The 10,158-nt window shown below is 38.2% G+C and overlaps 1 long non-coding RNA gene across 5 annotated transcripts; it reads left to right on the top strand.

The window, feature by feature from the left end:
* The first annotated feature begins 6 nt into the window (after window positions 1–6).
* Window positions 7–2,997, top strand: LOC124055969. 5 transcript variants are annotated; one of them, XR_006842907.1, is made up of 4 exons: window positions 7–2,178; window positions 2,314–2,350; window positions 2,450–2,548; window positions 2,650–2,997. It is a non-coding gene; the product is annotated as an uncharacterized LOC124055969 (long non-coding RNA). The 5 variants fall into 5 exon arrangements; XR_006842905.1 differs by having other exon boundaries at window positions 2,314–2,548; XR_006842906.1 differs by having other exon boundaries at window positions 7–2,350.
* Window positions 2,998–10,158: the final 7,161 nt, after the last annotated feature.

Raw genomic sequence — 10,158 nt, 5'->3', positions numbered from 1 at the left:
CTAACCTGTTTGTTCATTAAAATGTATTAAAGTTCATGTTCAAAAGCAAGAATGGTCTGTGATTCTTTTTATTTCAGATGTATTAGCATGTTTCAGGTCTTTCATCACACAGATTAAGACTTCTAATGTATTCCAAACCATGCACCTGTCATTCCACATGGGAAAGTAAATTCATCACATTTAACCACTGTTTCAGAAATCTGATGCAATTCACTGAACTCTTCGGTCACCAGTGTCATCTGCCTTACAAAACATTCCAGTGTTGTGTTACTTTAAGCTATGCTACATATTTAGATTAAAGTTGAAATTGTTAGTTAAAATTCTCTCATGTTTCCAAATCAACAAATAACAACATCTATTACACAAAGTGTGTTTATTTTACTAATGATCAAAGTGGATGTTTCATGAAATCAAAGTGTAATCTTTCCTTGAGTGCTCTATCCAAGGCATCTGCGGTATGGCTAATGGAGGACTTGAGAGCAGATATGTGTTGAAGAAGAATAAATACATGTTCATGGAGCATACTTGTTATTTATAGAGGTGACTTACCTGTTAACTTTTATCATTCCATTGGTAGTTTCCTCATATATGACACAGGTGTTCCAAAGAAAATATTGTTGATACTAAATCAAATCCAGAACCACAATATGCAAATGAGATGAAGTACTGTAATAGCTAATTAATGGACAAAAAATCCAAAAGCATGCACCTTCATACTAAATGCATTCCGAAACCAGAATACGTCCACCACTATTGTGATTGGCTTTGCGCTAGCCAATGACAGTGTTCTATGATACAATATAAAAACATGTTTCAGGAAGCTTCTGTTCATTCATGACTGGGCTACAACTGGAAGTTGGACGAGTGCAGTCAAGTGAGTCCATTAAAATGATATAAATCTCTAAGGCTTCCAAGTACATCACTCTCATAAGCCTTCCAATATCAGCATACAAAGTGATAATTCCTTCCAAGTTAAGGGGTGGGTTTCTCTAAATCTTCCAAATAGTGCATATGTTTAGTCCAGTCTTTCAAGGGATGGAAGTCCTGCTTTTCTATAGTATGATAGTGGTTAACACTGTTTCAGAAATCTACTGCTATTTACTGAACTCTTTGGTCACCAATGTCATCTGCCTTACAAAACATTCCAATGTTGTGTTACTTAAAGCTATGCTACATATTTAGATTAAAGTTGAAATTGTTAGTTAAAATTCTCCCATTTTTCCAAATCAACAAAAAAACAACATCTATTACACAAAGTGTGTTTATTTTACTAATGATCAAAGTGGATGTTTCATGAGATCAAATTGTGATCTTGCCATGAGTTCTCTATCCAAGGTATTTGCGGTATGGCTATTGGAGGACTTGAGAGCTGATGTGTGTTGAAGAAGAATAAATACATGTTCATGGAGCATACTTGTTACTTATAGAGGTGACTTACCTGTTAACTTTTATCATTCCATTGATAGTTTCCTCATATATGACACAGATGTTCCAAAGAAAATATTGTTGATACTAAACGAAATCCAGAACCACAATATGCAAATGAGATGAAGTACTGTAATAATTAATGGACAAAAAATCCAAAAGCATGCACCTTCATGCTAAATGCATTCCGAAACCAGAATATGCCCACCACTATTGTGATTGGCTCTGCACTAGCCAATGACAGTGTTCTATGATACAATATAAAAACATGTTTCAGGAAGCTTCTGTTCATTCACGACTGGCTACTACTGGAAGTTGGAGGAGTGCAGTCAAGTGAGTCCATAAATGTGATATAAATCCCTAAGGCTTCCAAGTACATCATTCTCATAAGCCTTCCAATATCAGCATACAAAGTGATAATTCCTTCCAAGTTAAGGGGTCCGTTTCTCTAAATCTTCCAAATAGTGCATACATATAGTCTAATCTTTCAAGGGATGGATGTCCTGCTTTTCTAAGTGTGATGTCTGGTCATGTATGGAAATGAACAGTACTTGTAATTACTCTGTGTATTTACATTTCCATAGTTTGTCTTTTCTCTTTGTATTCTGAGATACTATTTGGATGGATTGCCCCATGAACAGTGCTTACTGTACACTACCAAATGTAAATACACTGCTCTGTGTATGTAAAATTTCTTTTCGAGGCTGACTTTGAGACAGAGGGAAGAACATTTCAGACTCGTATGTAAGCAAGGTAGAGACATCTGTGAGCCCATAATATTGTAAATCAACACAAACCCACACAATTAGTGGACAATTCCTAATATTTGCAACATAATATTGTATTTCCTGTTTTAATTTCTCCTCTCACCTTTATTTGTATTGACAGGAACCCCTTTTGGACCAGAACAAAGACTGACAGCACAGTAAATGACTGACCAAAATTGTTACTAATGTGTGGAATTTCAGCGATTGCTTTGACACACGGTTCATGGTATGACTGTTGTCCCTTTGCTTTCATTTAGAGTCTGCAACACGAAAGGACAATGATGGCAACAAATAGAGGGGACCGTGTCCTTTTCCAGATGGTGGCTCTGGAAAATCTTGAACACCACAGTTTTCCTGTAAAACATAAATCTTTACATCCCTGTGTTCATGTGCAATTGTACTGTTTTTTAAAATCTCCATGGAATGTCTAACTTATAACCTCCTTAAACGTTGGCAGCTTACTCACGAAGAGGCCCCACGACCCTACCCATTTCAGCAAGGTGTGGTGCATCAAGCACAAGCACCTGTTGTGTTAGAGAGAACAGTAAGTGGTGGCAGCACAACATGGTCATCACAACAGAACCTAAATGACAGTGAGTGACAGATCTCCTTTTCCTCATTTGTAGAGCTGCTCCAGACTGGACCACTGGGATGTTGTCATTTTGAGTGCTGTTGTCATAAGCTTTGCGCTGTTGGTTTTTGCGATAGCCTACCTCATAATATCACAGCGTAAATAAGAAGATTGTATGGAAACAAACTTACCTGTTTGTTCATTAAAATGTATTAAAGTTCATTTTCAAAAGTAGAAAAGGTTGGTGATTCTTTTTATTTCAACTGTATTAGCATTTTTCATGTCTTTCATCATACAGATTAAGAATTCAAACATATTCCAAACCTTGCACCTGTCACTCCACAAGGTAAAATAAATTCACTAGATTTAACCACTGTTTCGGAAATCTGATACAATTCACTGAACTCTTTTGTCACCAATGTCGTCTACTTTTCGTTCCCTCTTCACCTGTATACATTCATGTCCCACTAATGCCTGTGACTAATCCAACATCTTCCTTTCCTGTAGTTCTCTGCTTTGCCCCCGCACTCTTCTCTCTCCTCCTCTTGCTTTCTGCAGGTGTTTCTGCCTCTGGAGCTATAGAGTCTGGATCCACCACCAGCTGCCCTATCATCCTGCTCAATACCTTGTATCATAATCATTTATATATATATATATATATAGATATATATACATTTTATATATGTATATGTATGTTACGGCATGCCGTTCAGGAAATTTTTATTTGAATATATGAAATGAAACCTCGAATATATGGAATGAACCTTGAATATATTGAATGAAACTTGAATACATGGAATGAACCTTGAATATATTGAATGAAACTCGAATATATGGAATGAAACGCTGAATATATTGAATGAAACTCTGAATATATGGAATGAAACCTGACTGACGTCATCATTGCTGCCATCTTGTATCTTTAGCTATGTGCAGCGGACAGCAGAAAAGAGTCAGCCAGCACGCAATTTGGTTGCAGCTATTTTAAACAGTGAAGACTTAATAAACACACTGGCGGATGCCAAAATCCCCCGGAGACTCAAACTGCCCAATACACTACTTCAGAGGATGAAGTTCGCCGTCTTTTTAGTCGGGAACGGGGTGGACCTTGGCCTACAGGCCAGGCCGTTGCCATGCCATCAGCATCAACCTCACAGCAGTGCCCCACAACAGCCCGTGTATACAATCTTTGCCCGTGTTGTAGCTATTTTAAACAATGAAGACTTAATAAACACACTGGCGAATGTTCGCCCCTGCTCAAGAAAGAGAGACAAGACAAGACAAAAGAGAAAAGAATAGGTAGGATTTATTTAAAACTAGATGAGGGCTCTCAATAGAGTGCATATTCAGGTATGCACTGATAGCGATACTGCGCTAATATACTCGTACTTGTTAAATGTTCACTGCTAACAATCAACATCTTTATACCCGCTTACACTGTGCGCTGCGTCTGCTGATCACCGCGAGCACCGCGGACAGCTGCGGACGCGAAGCAGCTGGAGGTCGAAGGTTTCATTCTCCGCCGTCCTGACGTGATTCTGACACCGATCTAAGGTGCTCCATGTCGGGAGGCAGCAGCGGTGGATCGACTCGATCACTCGAGCTGTATAAGCCCACACCCAAATCTGGAGGATATGCTATGATGTTATGTAAAGCCCTTTGAGACAAACTGAAAAGTGGGCTATACAAAAAAAAGTTGTCTTGTCCTTTTTTTGGAAGGCAGACCATATTTCTGGAACAGGATCATTTGGAATGGGGATCACATTTTTGGAAACTGATAGCCTTTTATGGAACACAAATCATGTCCTTGGAATTGGGATAGCTTTTTTGGAATGTCAGGATCAGGATATTTTGTTTTGGAACCAGGACCACGTTTTTGAAATTTGTATAGCGCTATATCAGTGCTATACAAATAAAACTGACCTGAAATGAAGTAAACAGAGATGGCTTTATGGGAACGTTGATCACATTTTTTTAGACCATGTTTATAGAATTTTATCATTTTGGAATGTAGATCATGGCTTTTTTGGAATGAAGACCATGTTTCTGGAACAGGATCATTTTGGAATGGAGATCACATTTTTGGAATACAAATAGCCTTTTTGGAATGCAGGAAATGTTTTTGGAATCAGGATCATGTCAAAAGATGGGTTTTTGGAATGCAGATCATGTTTTTGGAATTGGATCCTTTTGGAATGGGCATCACATTTTTGGAATATATATTTTTTTTTAATAGAGATGCCCATTTTGGAATGCAGATAGCCTTTTAGAATGCAGGTCATGTTTTTGGAATAAAGATGCCTTTTTTGGAACATAGACAATGTTTCTGGAAAAGGATCACATTTTGGGAATACAGACAGCCTTTTTGGAATACAGATCTTTTTTAATAGAAATGCCTTTTTTGGAATGCAGCTCATGTTTCTGGAATTAGATCATTTTGGAATAGAGATCACATTTGTGGAATACAGATAGCCTTTTTTGGAATGCAGATCATGTTATGGACAAGCGATGGCTTTTTTTATTTCACTGAATACCTTCAGGAAGACTCCCCCTCCGATTCACGGTGAGCGTAATGCGTCATTTCGTGTTTGTGCATGTAGTACTCTGCTGCTGCTGTGTTAGACACTCTCCACATATTTTTTAACTTTTTGTAATTTATATTGTGTTCTATAGCGCTAAACGCCGCTACATCAACCTGAGCTTAGTCCACAAGCTTGTTAGAAAATTGCCTCTGTATTCACTAAATTTACTTAGCTATGGCTTCTCTCTCTCCCTCCACTTCCTCAGCTCTCTCCTGCTCTGTATGCCTGATGACTAGCCACTCCTCTGCCTCGTTTATTATTAATAATAATAATGGTACTGATAATGGTACTCGTAATAAGTGTAGCCTTTTTGCAGCCAAATCTGGAGGATATGCTATGATGTTATGTAAAGCCCTTTGAGACAAATTGAAAAATGGGCTATACAAAAAAAGTTGTCTTGTCCTTTTTTGGAAGGCAGACCATATTTCTGGAACAGGATCATTTGGAATGAGGATCACATTTTTGGAACCTGATAGCCTTTTATGGAACACAAATCATGTCCTTGGAATTGGGATAGCTTTTTTGGAATGTCAGGATCAGGATATTTTGAACCAGGACCATGTTTTTGAAATTTGTATAGCGCTATATCAGTGCTATACAAATAAAACTGACCTGAAATGAAGTGAACAGAAATGGCTTTATGGGAACGTTGATCACATTTTATTAGACCATGTTTATAGAATTTTATCATTTTGGAATGTAGATCATGTTCTTGGACTACTGATGGCTTTTTTGGAATGAAGACCATGTTTCTGGAACAGGATCATTTTGGAATGGAGATCACATTTTTGGAATACAAATAGCCTTTTTGGAATGCAGGAAAAGTTTTTGGAATCAGGATCATGTCAAAAGATGGGTTTTTGGAATGCAGATCATGTTTTTGGAATTGGATCCTTTTGGAATGGGCATCACATTTTTGGAATATAGATTTTTTTTTTTTTTTTTAATAGAGATGCCCATTTTGGAATGCAGATAGCCTTTTAGAATGCAGGTCATGTTTTTGGAATAAAGATGCCTTTTTTGGAACATAAACAATGTTTCTGGAAAAGGATCACATTTTGGGAATACAGACAGCCTTTTTGGAATACAGATCTTTTTTTATAGAAATGTTTTTTTTTGGAATGCAGCTCATGTTTCTGGAATTAGATCATTTTGGAATAGAGATCACATTTGTGGAATACAGATAGCCTTTTTTGGAATGCAGATCATGTTATGGACAAGCGATGGCTTTTTTTATTTCACTGAATACCTTCAGGAAGACTCCCCCTCCGATTCACGGTGAGCGTAATGCGTCATTTCGTGTTTGTGCATGTAGTACTCTGCTGCTGCTGTGTTAGACACTCTCCACATATTTTTTAACTTTTTGTAATTTATATTGTGTTCTATAGCGCTAAACGCCGCTACATCAACCTGAGCTTAGTCCACAAGCTTGTTAGAAAATTGCCTCTGTATTCACTAAATTTACTTAGCTATGGCTTCTCTCTCTCCCTCCACTTCCTCAGCTCTCTCCTGCTCTGTATGCCTGATGACTAGCCACTCCTCTGCCTCGTTTATTATTAATAATAATAATGGTACTGATAATGGTACTCGTAATAAGTGTAGCCTTTTTGCAGCCAAATCTGGAGGATATGCTATGATGTTATGTAAAGCCCTTTGAGACAAATTGAAAAATGGGCTATACAAAAAAAGTTGTCTTGTCCTTTTTTGGAAGGCAGACCATATTTCTGGAACAGGATCATTTGGAATGGGGATCACATTTTTGGAAACTGATAGCCTTTTATGGAACACAAATCATGTCCTTGGAATTGGGATAGCTTTTTTGGAATGTCAGGATCAGGATATTTTGAACCAGGACCATGTTTTTGAAATTTGTATAGCGCTATATCAGTGCTATACAAATAAAACTGACCTGAAATGAAGTGAACAGAAATGGCTTTATGGGAACGTTGATCACATTTTTTTAGACCATGTTTATAGAATTTTATCATTTTGGAATGTAGATCATGGCTTTTTTGGAATGAAGACCATGTTTCTGGAACAGGATCATTTTGGAATGGAGATCACATTTTTGGAATACAAATAGCCTTTTTGGAATGCAGGAAATGTTTTTGGAATCAGGATCCTTTTGGAATGGGCATCACATTTTTGGAATATAGATTTTTTTTTTAATAGAGATGCCCATTTTGGAATGCAGATAGCCTTTTAGAATGCAGGTCATGTTTTTGGAATAAAGATGCCTTTTTTGGAACATAGACAATGTTTCTGGAAAAGGATCACATTTTGGGAATACAGACAGCCTTTTTGGAATACAGATCTTTTTTAATAGAAATGCCTTTTTTGGAATGCAGCTCATGTTTCTGGAATTAGATCATTTTGGAATAGAGATCACATTTGTGGAATACAGATAGCCTTTTTTGGAATGCAGATCATGTTATGGACAAGCGATGGCTTTTTTTATTTCACTGAATACCTTCAGGAAGACTCCCCCTCCGATTCACGGTGAGCGTAATGCGTCATTTCGTGTTTGTGCATGTAGTACTCTGCTGCTGCTGTGTTAGACACTCTCCACATATTTTTTAACTTTTTGTAATTTATATTGTGTTCTATAGCGCTAAACGCCGCTACATCAACCTGAGCTTAGTCCACAAGCTTGTTAGAAAATTGCCTCTGTATTCACTAAATTTACTTAGCTATGGCTTCTCTCTCTCCCTCCACTTCCTCAGCTCTCTCCTGCTCTGTATGCCTGATGACTAGCCACTCCTCTGCCTCGTTTATTATTAATAATAATAATGGTACTGATAATGGTACTCGTAATAAGTGTAGCCTTTTTGCAGCCAAATCTGGAGGATATGCTATGATGTTATGTAAAGCCCTTTGAGACAAATTGAAAAATGGGCTATACAAAAAAAGTTGTCTTGTCCTTTTTTGGAAGGCAGACCATATTTCTGGAACAGGATCATTTGGAATGGGGATCACATTTTTGGAACCTGATAGCCTTTTATGGAACACAAATCATGTCCTTGGAATTGGGATAGCTTTTTTGGAATGTCAGGATCAGGATATTTTGAACCAGGACCATGTTTTTGAAATTTGTATAGCGCTATATCAGTGCTATACAAATAAAACTGACCTGAAATGAAGTGAACAGAAATGGCTTTATGGGAACGTTGATCACATTTTATTAGACCATGTTTATAGAATTTTATCATTTTGGAATGTAGATCATGTTCTTGGACTACTGATGGCTTTTTTGGAATGAAGACCATGTTTCTGGAACAGGATCATTTTGGAATGGAGATCACATTTTTGGAATACAAATAGCCTTTTTGGAATGCAGGAAATGTTTTTGGAATCAGGATCATGTCAAAAGATGGGTTTTTGGAATGCAGATCATGTTTTTGGAATTGGATCCTTTTGGAATGGGCATCACATTTTTGGAATATAGATTTTTTTTTTTTTTTTTAATAGAGATGCCCATTTTGGAATGCAGATAGCCTTTTAGAATGCAGGTCATGTTTTTGGAATAAAGATGCCTTTTTTGGAACATAAACAATGTTTCTGGAAAAGGATCACATTTTGGGAATACAGACAGCCTTTTTGGAATACAGATCTTTTTTTATAGAAATGTTTTTTTTGGAATGCAGCTCATGTTTCTGGAATTAGATCATTTTGGAATAGAGATCACATTTGTGGAATACAGATAGCCTTTTTTGGAATGCAGATCATGTTATGGACAAGCGATGGCTTTTTTTATTTCACTGAATACCTTCAGGAAGACTCCCCCTCCGATTCACGGTGAGCGTAATGCGTCATTTCGTGTTTGTGCATGTAGTACTCTGCTGCTGCTGTGTTAGACACTCTCCACATATTTTTTAACTTTTTGTAATTTATATTGTGTTCTATAGCGCTAAACGCCGCTACATCAACCTGAGCTTAGTCCACAAGCTTGTTAGAAAACTGCCTCTGTATTCACTAAATTTACTGGCCTCTCTCTGTCCTTTCTACCATAATTGTAAAACTCCAATTGAAGTTTCTAGGCATGGCATGACACCCCTGGAGTGCTGGTCAGCTCTCAGGTATCCTCAGCACCATCCTTAATCTCTCCCTCTCTCAAGCCATCATCCCAGCCTGCCTCAAAACAGCCACAGTCATCCCCATCCCCAAGAGACCAGGCAACAGCGACCTCAGTAACTACAGGCTCACATCAGTGGTGATGAAATGTCTTGAGAGGCTGGTTCTACAGCACATCAAGGCCTGTCTCCCTGCAACATTCGACCCCCACCAATTCCCCTACAGGAGCAACCGTTCCACTGAGGCCAATATTGCCATCAATCTTCACACCACACTGAGCCACTTGGAGCACCGCGGTAATTAGAAGAAAACTACTCTTCAGGGTCACACTCAACACAGGCTCACCACAGGGCTGCATGCTAAGTCCACTCTTGTATGCCCTATACATCCACAACTGTGTCCTCTATCATCTCACCAACAACATCATGAAGTTCACGGATGACACGACGATGGTAGGGCTCATATCAGGGAGTGATGAGGAGGCTTACAGGGAAAAGGTCAAGCCTCTGTTAGAGTGGTGTCAGACCAACAACTCTCCTGAACACCACAAAGGACAAGACAAAAGAGGCCATAATCAGCTTCAGGAGTAACACGGTGGACAACGCTCCTCTCCATATTAATGGAAGCCAGTTGGAGAGAGTGACATCTTTCAGGTTCCTGTGCATCCACATCACGTTAGCAGATCATGAGCAGGCTGAAAAAATTTCTTTATTAAGTAATTTTTGTCACTTCCTGAGTTGAT

The sequence above is a fragment of the Scatophagus argus genome, unplaced genomic scaffold, assembly GCF_020382885.2.
Source record: "Scatophagus argus isolate fScaArg1 unplaced genomic scaffold, fScaArg1.pri scaffold_36_ctg1, whole genome shotgun sequence".
Lineage (NCBI taxonomy): Eukaryota > Metazoa > Chordata > Actinopteri > Scatophagidae > Scatophagus > Scatophagus argus.
The sequence above is the reverse complement of the archived record's forward strand: the minus strand, read 5'-3'. Positions and strand labels throughout refer to the sequence as shown.